The sequence below is a fragment of the Amblyraja radiata genome, chromosome 7 (assembly GCF_010909765.2).
Source record: "Amblyraja radiata isolate CabotCenter1 chromosome 7, sAmbRad1.1.pri, whole genome shotgun sequence".
Lineage (NCBI taxonomy): Eukaryota > Metazoa > Chordata > Chondrichthyes > Rajiformes > Rajidae > Amblyraja > Amblyraja radiata.
Genome location: NC_045962.1, coordinates 12240864 through 12255309, shown reverse-complemented (window position 1 = coordinate 12255309; position 14446 = coordinate 12240864). Strand labels below are relative to the sequence as shown.

Sequence of the window (14446 nt, the reverse complement as noted above, 5' to 3'; positions counted from 1 at the left end):
CCATTGAATTGGCCTCCACATCATTCAATAAATTCCAGATAGACCTTCTGACTAAAGAAATCCCACCTCATCTCATTCCTAAAGGAATATCCTTTGATTCTGAGGCTATGACCTCTGGTCCTATACTCTCCCACTAGCGGAAACATCCTCTCCACATCCACTCTATCCGGGCCTTTTTGATAACATTTGATAACTCAATAGACAGCAGTCTCTGGATATTCAACTCATTAATCATATTTCAGGGTAACCAAATCAAGACAGCCAAATAAGCACCTATCTTCAAGAGTCCATGCCCAACCAGTTGGTAGTCTTCCCATTCTCTCAAAGTATGCTTCAATACATTCAGGACGGCACGGTGGCAGAGACCCGGGTTCTACAGGTGCTGTCTCTACGGAGTTTGTACATTCTCCCAGTGACCACGTGGGTTTTCCCCGAGATCTTCGGATTCCTCCCACACACCAAAGATGTACAGGTATGCAGGTAAATTGGCTTGGTAAATGTAAAAATTGTCCCGAGTGTGTGTAGGATAGTGTTAATATGCGGGGATCGCTGGTTGGTGCGGACCAGTTGGGCCGAAGGACCTGTTTCTGCACTGTATCTCTAAACTAAGCTAAACATTTGAATTGAAATGAATTAAATCTTTTTACGTGCCTCTATCATCTAATCGATAGGATTCTAAAAGAAGGAAATTATCATAAAATTCCAATAGCTCCCACCCCATTCCTAAACTGCATGTTCCGTTTGATGGTATTTTTAAATTTTAGATTTAATGAGTCGTGTAGAGCAATGTCTTTTGGCTAATAAAACAGTGAATGGCTCTGCTAAACAATATCAAATGTGCTAAAAAATTTAATTTGAGTATATTTCAACAGAATGAAAGCCAGTCAATTATAGGCCAGCATAAAATTAAGGACAATTTGCATAAATATTTGATTTGGATAGCAAATTTCTGCAAAATTCATTTTTACCCTGTTATTTAAGTGAGCTTGAATGTTAGGGTTTAGAAGAACTATTAATGACAACTGGCCTTTGACTCTTGTGCCTGGTAATTCACCATCATTAGAAATGTGTTTACGTGTTGTAATAAGCTAAGTACGTTCATCAGTGATCACCTGAGTCAGGAATCCCAAGCGCTATCCAACCAATGATACAGATGGGTTGTAATTGTCCATTGATACCATGTCAGGATCTTGGTTTCCCGTATCTCTTTGACAGCAACTCAATGATGATGATCGTTGGGGTGGCACAGTGGCGTAGCAGTCACAGCGCCAGAGACCCGGGTTCGATCCTGACTACTGGTGTTGTCTGTATGGAGTTTGTACGTTCTCCCTGTGTGTGTGTGTGTGTGTGTGAGTTTTCCCCGGGTGTGGTTTCCTTCCACATCCCAAAGAAGTGTAGGTTTGTAGGTTAATTGATCTCCGTAATTTGCCCTAGTGAGTAGGGTAGAACGAGTGTAGGGGCAATTGTTGGTCAGCACGAACTCGGTGGGACAGAGGGCCTCTTTCCATGTTGTATCTCTGAACTAAACCAGCAACCTGCTCCCAGAGCAGATAACCAACATCAGACGTTTTCACCAACAACAAACAAAAGTAGAAATGATTAGCGTGGCTCATAACATACTAACTACATACTAACTACATGGCCACTGTTGTGGTGCATCGGTTTCTGACCTTCCTTTCTGAAATATTTTCATAAATGACATACATTTAATTTTCTATCATCAACCTGGCCGTTCATTACCAGATATGGAGGAAGGAACTCCAGATTCTGGTTTACACCGAGGATAGACACAAAATGCTGGAGTAACTCAGCGGGACAGGCAGCATCTCTGGAGAGAAGGAATGCGTGATGTTTCGGGGTCTGAAGAAGGGTCTCGACCCGAAACGTCACCCATTCTTTCTCTCCAGAGATGCTGCCTGTCCCGCTGAGTTACTCCAGCATTTCATCACCAGAGGTTTTCTTCAATTGCAGCAATTTGGTGCTCAATGCCACAATGTAAACAGAGACACAATTCTGGACACGTTCTGTGCCATCAATTTTTACACTTTTTTTTTTTTTTACTGAGTATTCAATTACAATTGACTACATTGCATTTATATTGCAAGTAACACGTTTGCAAAACAGTCACATCACACTAAATAGCTCCCCTAATGCCTCAAACGCTCCCCAGGTTTGATCTATTACAATGGGGCGAGTCGTGGTTTAAGTGGTGAGGGGGAGAGAATAAATCATTGGTTGAGCCTGTTTACTCGTTTATATTGAGAGTAGGCTGTTAACTGTATCAACTCACTCAGATACAATTAATAGCCTGAATTAATAAATACGGGTCTCGACCCGAAACGACACCCATTCCTTCTCTCCAGAGATGCTGCTTGTCCCGCTGAGTTACTCCAGCTTTTTGTGTCTATCTTCTTAATAAACGGTGTCAAATGGGGAGAAGGCAGGCACGGGTTATTGATTGGGGATGATCAGTCATAATCCCAATGAATGGCCTCCTTCTGCACCTATGTTCTATGTTTCTATAACTGCAAGGACGCCGTTCACAGCCGTACAATACGATGTTTTTGCATAGAAAATGCACAATTTCATCCGCAGCAGATCCTCCTTCAGGAACGGTGATATGGGGCAATTGATATTGCAAACAACCCAAGCTTAATTTAAAATAAATAGCATGCCATTTAAAAAATAAATACAAGAAATGCTCATATTAAAATATGAATATGCTCGTAACCTACTGGGGTTGAAGGAAAGCGTTTGAAATGCGCTTCACGTGTACAGAGTGCCGCCTGGAGATCATGATCCACAGGCTTTCATCTTCCAGCTGATGTTGCAACCTCGACCAGCCGCACCCCACACACCCCGGGAACCAAATGATACAATCTCAAAAACTCGCATCTCTTTGCACGAAACGCGCTCCCGGGAACTGAGGGCACCTTTGAAATATTGTTGTCGGAAGGAATCTCCGTCCGCTCGGTATTTCTAAACGTGGCAACAATCTTGTCCCCTCCCCAACACACACACACACACCTCTCCTGATGTGAAGTTCATTTTAGAAAAACAACACCTTGGGGATTGCTGTATTCGGCTGGCAACGCTGTGGGCTTCAGACACTCACCAAGTTCTCCCGAGACCAGGCAGTTTCTAAATTAGGTCGGGAGCCAGACAGGATTTATACTGTGTGACTTGGTGACCAACCTACTTAGTGATCCACACGCACTGTACTTGAGGTGAGCGATTGGCATGTCAGCTCACACATACCCTGCCTTCACAAGCACCGCGCACACACACACACACACACACACTGGCAACCTTCTCGCTATTTAACATCTGGTAAACTGCCAGGAAGCCTGTGCACACATCCAAGATCCTCATGTCCCCACCCCAATGCCAAGTTTCATGGTAAATGCATTGAATTGATCGATGCAGCTTCTTTTTTGGAAAAGGGAACATTGATTTTGACTTTAATAAAATAAGGTCAGGGGTTATGGGGAGAAGGCAGGAGAATGGGGTTAGGAGGGAGAGATAGATCAGCCATGATTGAATTGCGGAGTAGACTTGATGGGACGAATGGCCTAATTCCGCTCCTATTCCTTTACGACCTAATAACAGGAAAACAACAAGAAAATTGCCCAGGTTTATCCGATAAAACAGGTCAAAACCAATAATCTAAATATAGCCCAGCGTACTCTCTCAATCAACAGCAAACTGATGTGAGGTGCCATCAACAGTGTGGTCAGGTTGCACTCACTGTCCAATGACCAACTTTGAGTTTCATTAGGGGCCCACTCAATTGCAGACTTCATCACAGGTCTGGTCCAACAATGTACCATGAAATCCAGAGTGAGGTGAGAGTGATTGCTCCTGACATCAAAACAACATTTGACTAAGTATGGCATTAAAGAATGCTGATAAAGCAGGTCCAATGCCATCTATATGATGGGGGGGGGGGGCTCATTGTAACATACAGAATAGTGAAAGGCTTGGATGAAGAGGATGTTTCCACTTGTGGGTGAGTCTAGGACGAGAGGTCATAGCATCAGAATTAAAGGACGTTCTTTTAGGAAGGAGATGAGGAGAAATGTCTTTAGTCAGCGGGTGGTGAATCTGTGGGATTATTTGCCACAGAAGGCTGTGGAGGTCATCAGTGGATATTTTTAAAGCAGAGATAGATCTTCTTCTTAGGCCCCCTTCCGTCATGGCTGACCATGGGTGTCTCCAGGGTGCTATTCCCTATATGGAGGACGCCTGTGCGTGACTTTGTTTAACGTGGGGAGACTTGTGCACAGACAGCCACCCCACGGTCCTTGACAGATCTGGGTCAGGATCCAGTGGAATGGTGTCCAAGACGACCGGAGACCCTTTTCTGCTGCAGCCTTCATCCACCTTCCCAGCTGTTATGACGCTCCACTAAGGTCAGCCATCGTCCTCCGCCTGTTCCACCGTTGAGGTCTTGGTTGGATTGCTCTTTGTCAGAGAGCTCCCCCTCGACCTTACCACCATGGATGGCCCTACCAGGAGCATAGCTCCAGACGGCATTGCTCTCAAGATCTCAGGTCCACACAAGCTTCTCCACCTCGACAAGGTGACACTCCATGGAGAAGACACGGAGATAGATAGATTCTTGATTAGTACAGGTGTCAGATGCTATGAGGGAGAAGGCAGGAGAATGGGGTTAGGAGTGAGACACAGATCAGCCATGATTGGACGGCGGAGTAGACTTGATGGGCCAACTGGGCTCATTCTACTAATACCACTTATGACCTTAAAATACTTCAATGATTGGGTTCCTTTCACGTGATTGTAGATGTTGGAGATCAATAATAAACATAGAAACATAGAAAATAGGTGCAGGAGTAGGCCATTCGGCCCTTCGAGCCTGCACCGCCATTCAATATGATCATGGCTGATCATCCAACTCAGTATCCCATACCTGCCTTCTCTCCATACCCCCTGATCCCTTTAGCCACAAGGGCCACATCTAACTCCCTCTTAAATATAGCCAATGAACTGGCCTCAACTACCATCTGTGGCAGAGAATTCCACAGATTCACCACTCTCTGTGTAAAAAATGATTTTCTCATCTCGGTCCTAAAAGACTTCCCTCTTATCCTTAAACTGTGACCCCTTGTTCTGGACTTCCCCAACATCGGGAATAATCTTCCTGCATCTAGCCTGTCCAACCCCTTAAGAATTTTGTAAGTTTCTATAAGATCCCCCCTCAATCTTCTAAATTCTAGCGAGTACAAGCCGAGTCTATCCAGTCTTTCTTCATATGAAAGTCCTGTCATCCCAGGAATCAGTCTGGTGAACCTTCTCTGTACTCCCTCTATGGCAAGAATGCCTTTCCTCAGATTAAGAGACCAAAACTGTACGCAATACTCCAGGTGTGGTCTCACCAAGACCCTGTACAACTGCAGTAGAACCTCTCTGTTCCTATACTCAAATCCTTTTGCTATGAATGCTAACATACCATAAAAGCCAGAGGACTTTCCTACAGGGCAATGTCCTATCTTCAGCTGTCCCTGCATCATAGGGTCAGAAGGACAGACATTTTTAAATTATGGTAATGATATCCAATTCCCTATGCAACTCTTCAGCAAATGCCAGTCCATGCCAGCATGCAGTAAGACTGAAGTGGCAAACAAACATGGTACAAGAAATGGTGGAAACCACAAACAACCATCAACCAGAATGGGAGTGTCTAACCACCAAGTTTTAATATTCAAATAACATCGATAAAAGGTCCCAACCCAAAACATCTTCTGTCCATTTCCTTCCACAAGTGGTTCATAAGTTCATTAGTCAGAGGAGCAGAATTAGGCCATTCGGCCCATTAAGTCTACTCCGCCATCAAATCATGGCTAATCTATCTTTCCCTCTTAACCCCATTCTCCTACATTCTCCCCATAACCCCTGATACATGGTCAGTGGTGCCTGACCTGCTGAGTTCCTCCAGCAGTTTATTCTTTGCTCAAGATTCCAACATCTGCAGCCTCTTGTGCCTCTAACAATCCAATGCGTGGTGAAAAGTGGTGCTGAGTTGCGATCTGGTAATGCAACCTTGGACAACCAACAGCAATCTGCTTTGTATATCCTCAGAAAAGACCACTAATTGATAATACTGTGTATGACGGTCACAGTTAGAACCACCTTCATTTGACCATACATCAAAATATACACTGAGTTGAATTATGCTAGCAGTTTGAAATATACGGAGGTGAGCTAGAAGAGAGGCATGACAAAGCATGGCAGGTAATATATGAAAATAGACACAAAATGCTGGAGTAACTCAGCAGGACAGGCAGCATTACTGGAGAGAAGGGATGAGTGACGTCTCGGGTCACCCATTCCTTCTTCAGAAATAAGGTAATAAGTGAACACAGGTGAGGAGGGTTTTTGGTCGGCAGATGGTTGGATAAAGTCCAGAAACGGGGAAAAAAAGGTGTGAAACAAATGATTGAAGAGTTCAAATTATGAAGCTAGAGGAGCTGGCCCCTGCGAATTGTTTAGCCTCATCTTTATCATTCCCTTTGCACCTCCACCCCCCACCAGGAAGGTGTCAAGGCACTCTGGTTCTTCCTCAAACAGAGACCTAATCAATTTCCCGCTACCAACAACCTGGCAGAATTGGTTCTCATCCTCAACAATTTCTCTTGCGATTCCTCTCGCTTTCTCCAAGTGAAAGTTGTACCCATGTGCACTCGCACGGGCCCCAGCCATGCCTGCCTTTTGTCAGTTACATTGAACAGTCCTTGTTCCAGGCTTATACTGGCATCAACTCTTTATCTGCTACATCCACGACTGCATTGGGGCTGCCTCCTGCACCCATGCAGAACTCGTGGATTTCAGTAGCTTCACCATTAACTTCCACCCTACCCTCAAATTCACCTGGACTATCTCAGACTCCTCTCTCCCCTTTCTTTCTTGCTCTCTCTCTCTCTCTCTCTCTCTCTCTCTCTCCATCACAAGAGCAGACTATCAACTAACATCTACTACAAACCTGCCGATTCCCACACTACACTTGCTCCCACCCTTCCTTTAGCAAGGACGCTATTCCCTACTCAGAATTCCTCTATCTCTGACGCATCTGCTCCCAAGATGAGCCTTTCCATTCCAGGACATCCAAGACATCCTCTTTCTGTAGTAAATGTGTTTTCCCCTCTGCTGTTATAGATGGATCCCTCACCCGCGTCCTCTCTCCATCTCATAGTTCTGCTCTCGCTCCCCCCCTCCTGCCAGACATAACTAGGATAGTTTCCCTGTTCCTCACCTTTCACCCCACAACTGACACATCATTCTCCAACATTTCTGTCACCAACGTGATCCCACCACCAACCAGTCATATCTTCCCATCTCCACCCCTTTCCACCTTCTGCAGAGATCGCTCCCTCCATATAACTCCTTGGTTCACTCATCCCTTCCCACCCAAACCACCACCTCCTCCCCAAGTACTTTCCATACGAGATGTAGCACCTGCCCCTGTACCTCCTCCCTCGACACCATCCAAGGTCCCCATCAGTCCTTCCAGGTGGGACAGAGATTCATATACACCTCCTCTAACCTCATATACTGCATCCAGTGCTCCCGATATGCATCTTGTACATTGGTGAGACCAAGCATAGACTCGGTGACCATTTCACCGAACACTTGCACTCGCTCCACCAAGGCCTATCATATCTCACAGTTGTTAACCATTTCAACTCCCCTTCCCATTCCCTTCCTGACCTTTCAGTCCGGGGCCTCCTCCGTTGCCGGAGTGAGGCCACAGGCAAATTGAAGGAACAGCACCTCATATTTCGCTGGGTTAGCTTTCAACCCAACAGTGTCAACGTTGAATTCTTCAATTTTAGTCAACCTCTAACAAACTGCTCCTCTCTCTCCCCCTCCTCCTCCCCTCTCCTTACACCCCAACCCTTTCTTGACCAACTCTTCCCTGTGACCCACCTAGTCTCGCACTGATTCCCCCTCCTCATACATTCCTTCCTCTGGCTTCACAATGTGCAACTCTTCAATCCTTTTGCCTCACACTTTTTTTAATCTCTGGCCTTTGTCCAACCATCAGCTTATCATAAACCCCCCTCTTCCCCATAAGCTTGCTTCCTCCTCCTCCTCCCCCCCCCCCCCCCCCCCAACCCCTACAATCAGTCTGAAGACTCAAAACATCCCCAATCCATGTTTCCATGTTCTCCCGCGATGCTGCCCGTTATTCCAGTTCAGAAATAACACAATATTTTGAGACAGCTATCAATTACTATTCTTCATCAGTAATCGACAACTTGCAGCTTCATATTGTGACCTCAGAATTGGAAAGACATTTCAAAACAATTACCAAAATGTCATACCAGTAAAATTAGGTACTAATAGGAATTAATAACTGACAACATCTAACATAGAAACATAGAAAATAGGTGCAGGAGTAGGCCATTCGGCCCTTCGAGCCTGCATCACCATTCAATGTGATCATGGCTGATCATACAACTCAGTATCCTGTACCTGCCTTCTCTCCATACCCCCTGATCCCTTTAGCCACAAGGAGACACATCTAACTCCCTCTTAAATATAGCCAATGAACTGGCCTCAACTACCTTCTGTGGCAGAGAATTCCAGAGATTTTGTATACTAATGAATCTTGTATACTAACAATTTTCTCAGTATAATATCACAGAATTTCTCTATGGCCCAGTGCTAGGCAGTGTTCTTGACTCAACATTTTCTTTGTCCAGCCGATCCTTCCTAATTTCAACAACAAAGACAAGGACCTGGCCAAGCTTTTCACTGCTGGAATTGACAATGTTATGACAGCCACTTGTCATAGGCAGCGAGCTTGTCTCCATCCCAAAAGGATGCAGGTAGTAGCCATGGCCAGGTGAAGCCAGCCTCGTCAGTGGTATTACTGGCAAAGCTTGCAGTATACAGCAGAATAAGAACATTAAAACTAACCCATCTTGAATGAATTATATTTAATTGAAAGGAGAGCCAACATGGAAGTAGTATGTGGAAGTAAGAAAATGCATGCAAAACTAGGGGTGAACACATCCATTCGATTAGAACCATGCATATACCCATACTCCTACCAACTAACAAATTGGACATCTGCCCCCTCTCCATTCGTAAATTAAATCCACAAGCCATCATCCAATTGAACCTGCAATTTAAAGCTGACTGATCAATCCAAGAATGAAACTAATGCACTAGCTCTCAGTTGTATAGCTGGAGCACTTAGCTATCCACTGAATCCACATCAGCATCTATAATTTATGACAAAAACACTTTCGATAGAGAGTTCAAACATTTCAAATGATCATGGGACTAAGTTTTAAGTGCGGTCAACCCAAATTCTAAAAACATGCTTGAAAAGTTGCCTTAAAGTAAGAAAGATTTAAATACTTCTTGCAGTTAGATTTCCTAATTCCACATAACAGTAGTCTGCGGTGGTGCCGTGGTACAGTTGCTGCCTTACAGCGCCAGAGACCTGGGTTTGATCCTGGCTGTATTGAGTTTGTACCTTTTCCCAGTGACCTGCGTGGGCTTTCTCTGGGATCTCCAGTTTCCTCCCACATTCCAAAGATGTACAGGTTTGTAGTTTAATTGGCTTGGTATCATTGTAAATTGTCGCTAGTGTGTACGATAGTATTAGTGTGCGGGGAATGGCTGGTCAGCACGGACTCGGTGGGCCGAAGGGCCTGTTTCCAAGCTGTATCTCTAAACTAAACCAACAAACAAGAACTTTGTTAAAATATGGTCTCCATTCATTAACTATTTGAAGGGATAGATTGGCTCGGCACGGAAACCTAACTGAAGCTTGAACTCAGGATTAGATGAAAAGTTATACTTTATAATTTACGAATCTATCTCCAATGACGTATTATTAGTAATTCATTCCACTCTTTTTTCTTTTTTGACATTTGTATTTTTTTTCTCTCTCTTTCTCTCTTATGCTTATCTATCTATATAAAAAAAACTAGAAGCAGAATCAATCCACAATTGAAAATTTTAATAATGTATGATTTACTATAATATGTAATTATATTTTACCATAATATGTTTGCTTCTAATAAAAATATTGAAAATAAATAAATAAACTGAACTAAACCTAATTTCCTCCCGTGTGAAATTGAAAATTATGTTCAGCCATTAATTGTAGAGATTAGTAATAGACCACTGTGACAATATCTTCAATTGAAGCGTACATAGAGAATATGTGACTGTGCTGACACAAGATATGTTCATCTCAATGAAACAATGCCACCCCTGTACGTTGTGTACTGAAAAGATCCAGGGTGAAGAAGCATCTTTTAAATGGATGTCCTGCTTCTGTAGGAGAATAGAACCAAAGGCTCAAACAAACTTACAAAGCAGCAGAGTCTTGGATGTCCTGAAGCATGAGGTTTCGTGAAAGCCAACCATTTTGTAATTCATGACAATCTTTGTCTACTAAAGGGAAGTTGATGATGGTTGGAAAGCAGAAGCATTCATTGAACTGAATGGGGAAGGAAACTTGTTCAAGAAGGAACTGCAGATGCTGGAAAATCGAAGGTACACAAAATTGCTGGAGAAACTCAGCAGGAAGGAAACTTGCTGGTTGCAGAAGGCTCTACTCACTCTTGTATTTTCATGAGATAAAAACTTCAAGTGATACCTTAATGGCACTTTCAAAATGTCCCAAATACTTTGAAACCAATTAAATATAATAACACAGCAAGCTCTCACTAACAGTCTTTTGATAATGATCAGATAAGCTGTGGTGATAATGTTACCTGAGGGGAAAATATTGGTCAAGTCATGGAGGAGAGATCACGGCCATTCTTCAAGAGAGTGCCTTGAAATCTTTTACATCCAGCTGAGAAAGCAATGGAGCCTTGGGTGGATGCCTCACCAGTAAGTCTGAAGAAGGGTTTCGACCCGAAACGTTGCCCATTTCCTTCGCTCCATAGATGCTGCCTCACCCGCTGAGTTTCTCCAGCATTTCTGTCTACCTTCGATTTTCCAGCATCTGCAGTTCCTTCTTAAACAATCACTGGTAAGACAGCTCTTCGGAGAGTGGGGGCGATAGACTTCAGGATAAGAGGGAAGTCTTTCAGGACCGAGATGAGAAAATCATTTTTTGCACAGAGAGTGGTGAATCTGTGGAATTCTCTGCTACAGAAGGTAGTTGAGGCCAGTTCATTGGCTAGATTTAAGAGGGAGTTAGATGTGGCCCTTGTGGCTAAAGGGATCAGGGGGTATGGAGAGAAGGCAGGTATGGGATATTGATTTGGATGATCAGCCATGATCATATTGAATGGTGGTGCAGGCTCGAAGGGCCGAATGGCCTACTCCTGCTCCTATTTTCTATGTTTCTATGTTTCTAGGAGCACCTCATCAGTTGTATAAATGTTGGTATTAGATACTTTCCTAATCACGCCCACATGTGCAGCTCATTTGTAATTTAGGCTACCTCAAAAGGCAGCTTAAAACCCAATAGTAAATCTAAATGCGTTTGGATCAATCATGAAATAAAAAACTTGTCACCCTCGAGTTAAAACTCTTGCTTCTATTGTTGGGAAACACATTTCACTATTTCTCATCATTCTGTGATTTCTGCAGAAGCACCATTACATCCACAGCAAAACAAACAGGAGTAGATACATGTTGTCCGTCTCTATTGGAAATGTGAACTGTTGACCACAACAGAAGCATGACCCAACCCATACAGGATTACCCCTACAGGATTCAACATTCATTGCTAGTGCAACAGTCTTGGACAGAGTAGTATAAAGGCAGTAATAGTAAAGGCAGGGCAGTCATTATAAATGAGCTACACAAGTGGATGTGATAGGGAAAGTATCTAATGCCAACATTCATACAATCAAGGACATGTCCATAGATCCTACATTTAAAAAGCCTTTGGAGGTTGGTTTTGAAGAGTGATGTAGACAGTGGTTGCAGCTGGTAACGCTGTGGCCTCACAGTACCAGAAACCCAGGTTCAATCCTGAGCTTGGATGCTGTCTGTGTGGAGGCTGCATGTTCTCCCTATGACTCCGTGGGTTTCTCTGGGTTCTTTAGCACCTCTCCCATCCCAAAGATACAAGGGTAACCTAATTTGCCTCTGTGAAGTTTCCCTTGTGTGTGTATGTGTAGGTGAATAGTAGAATGGGGGAGTTGAAGACAATGTGGGGAGAATAAAAAATGGGATTAATGCAGTATTAGTGCAAAATGGGTAAGTTAACAGTCAGGGTACACAAAAATGCTGGCGAAACTCAGCGGGTGCAGCAGCATCTATGGAGCGAAGGAAATAGGTGACGTTTCAGGGCCGAAACCCTTCTTCAGAAGACAGCTGCATCAGACGTCTGAAGAAGGGTTTCGGCCCGAAACATCACCTATTTCCTTCGCTCCATAGATGCTGCTGCACCCGCTGAGTTTCTCCAGCATTTTTGTGTACCTTCGATCTTCCAGCATCTGCAGTTCCTTCTTGAACAAGTTAACAGTCAGTATGGACTCAATTGGCCTGTTTCCATGCTGTATCTCTCTATGACTTTACCACTAGTTATATACATGAAAATTATTGCTACCATAATTAACTAAAGGCTGAGAGAACTGACCTTAATTCATTGACTCACGGTAGCTGGTAATCCTTTAATACTGTCAAACAAGTATCATTAACTTGGAGCTGTCACCAAATGGGCACTACATGTAGATGAATGTCAGATGTACTTCTTAAATTAGCATCAACTCAAATACGCAGCGGAATGACTGATGCAGGGAACAATGTACTGAAGGGAAGGGAAGATATATTAATGGAGAATTAGGCAAGCTAGTAGTCAAATCAAAAGATTTAAGACTGCACTCTGACTTTTTACACAAAAACTGTATAGTTTGTGAGCCTATGATAAATGTATACAGTACACAAAGGAAAATACTTAATCCAATTGAAATATGCAGTGAGCAGTTATATATTTTATTTATACCCACTCATTATCTCTGCATCCCACTATAAACCATGCGAGAAATTTTGACAGAGACTTGGAAACATTCCAAAACTCAGATGTTGCAATACTTTGGAATGCTCTGCCCAAGAAGACTGTGAATGGCAGGTTGATGAGTTTAGTCAAGATTAAAATTTCACACAGAAAGAATCAAGGGATACTGAGCTGGAATGGGAAAGTGATCTATGAGATAGAGAAACAAGGAACTGTAGATGCTAGTTTACAACTGAAGAAGGGTCCTGACCCAAAACATCACCTAACCATATTCTCCAGGGATGCTGCCTGACCTGTTGAGTCACTCCAGCATTTTGTGTCCTTTTATTGATGAAGAAGGCCATGATCGAATCATGTCAATTATGAAACGGCAGAAGGCAGCATCAGTTCCCTCAGGACCACAGTAACTAGTTAATAATTTAAACACACAGCAGTAAATGGTTAATACATTAATAGTTAATTAAATATTAATCGCTCAGTTGTGTCACATTGAACAAAAGGCTCCATGGACAGTTTTGTTTTACTATTCTGCACTGCTCATATTAATAGAGAATTTTACTTCGGAGTCACGATAGTGATTCCGTGAAGAACCCGTTCAGCATGCATTCGCGGCATTACGTCCAGCAGAGCAACAGCGGCACAGCGGGAGTCAGGCGCTCCCGCTATGGAGGTGAAAGAACGGACCGTCAGGTAAGCTGACGTCGGGGGTTTCTTTCACAGGGAGCCTTCTGCTGTCCGGCAGAGAAGAAAGGCTCTACAACAAACCTGTCCCCTGCTTGACTCCACGGAGGAGCGTCCATCTGGGGGGGGGGGGGCAGCAACAGAACAGACCTGTCCCCCGCTCGACTCCACGGAGGAGCGTCCATCTGGGGGGCAGCATCAAGGCGGTAGGATCACTTACGCGGCGCTCCGCTATTCCGACACTGTGCCGAGCCCAGCCCCGCTAGCGCCTGAGCAGCGGGCTGGAAGTAACGCCACGGAAGATGCGTCCGGCCGGTGGCTCCGACTTATCGGACGGGACGTCTTTCCACCTGCCCGGGGGGAAAGACAGCCGCCTGAACAGACCTGCCCCCGCTCGACTCCACGGAGGAGCGTTTCATCTCGCGGGGGCAGCAACAAGGCGGTAGGACCGCTTACCGGGCGGTCCGCTATACCCCGACACCGCACCGAGCCCAGCCCGCTAGCGCCTGAGCAGCGGGCTGGAAGTAAAGCCACAGAAGAGGCGTCCGGCCGGTGGCTCCGACTTATCGGACGGGGACGTCTCTCCACCCAGGCGGGGGAGAGACAGCCGCTTGAGCCGCATGGAGCGGCTCTTGGAGCAGGAGCTCCAGCGAGGTACACCCACGGAGGGGCGCTCTCGCAGAGGGGGGTCAGGCACTCCCTCCACAGTGCCTCGTGCACTGTCCATTGCTTCCTCCTTTCCAGAGGATAGCTTTGGTGACCAGGACTGGGCTGGTCAAGAACAGGGGCAATGGCTGAAGATCT

General features: G+C 44.6%; 1 protein-coding gene across 5 annotated transcripts in view; it reads right to left on the bottom strand.

The window, feature by feature from the left end:
• The window catches only part of hecw2 (HECT, C2 and WW domain containing E3 ubiquitin protein ligase 2), a 342360-nt gene that overhangs the window by 237827 nt on the left and 90087 nt on the right, over window positions 1–14446 (bottom strand). Inside the window, exon 1 of one of the 5 annotated variants that reach the window (XM_033023731.1) lies at window positions 2736–2832. The exons of the other annotated variants lie outside the window; for them this stretch is intronic. The gene's annotated coding sequence lies outside the window, so the exon portion shown is untranslated. Of the gene's footprint in view, window positions 1–2735; window positions 2833–14446 lie in introns of those variants that run through there. 5 annotated transcript variants of the gene reach the window in all.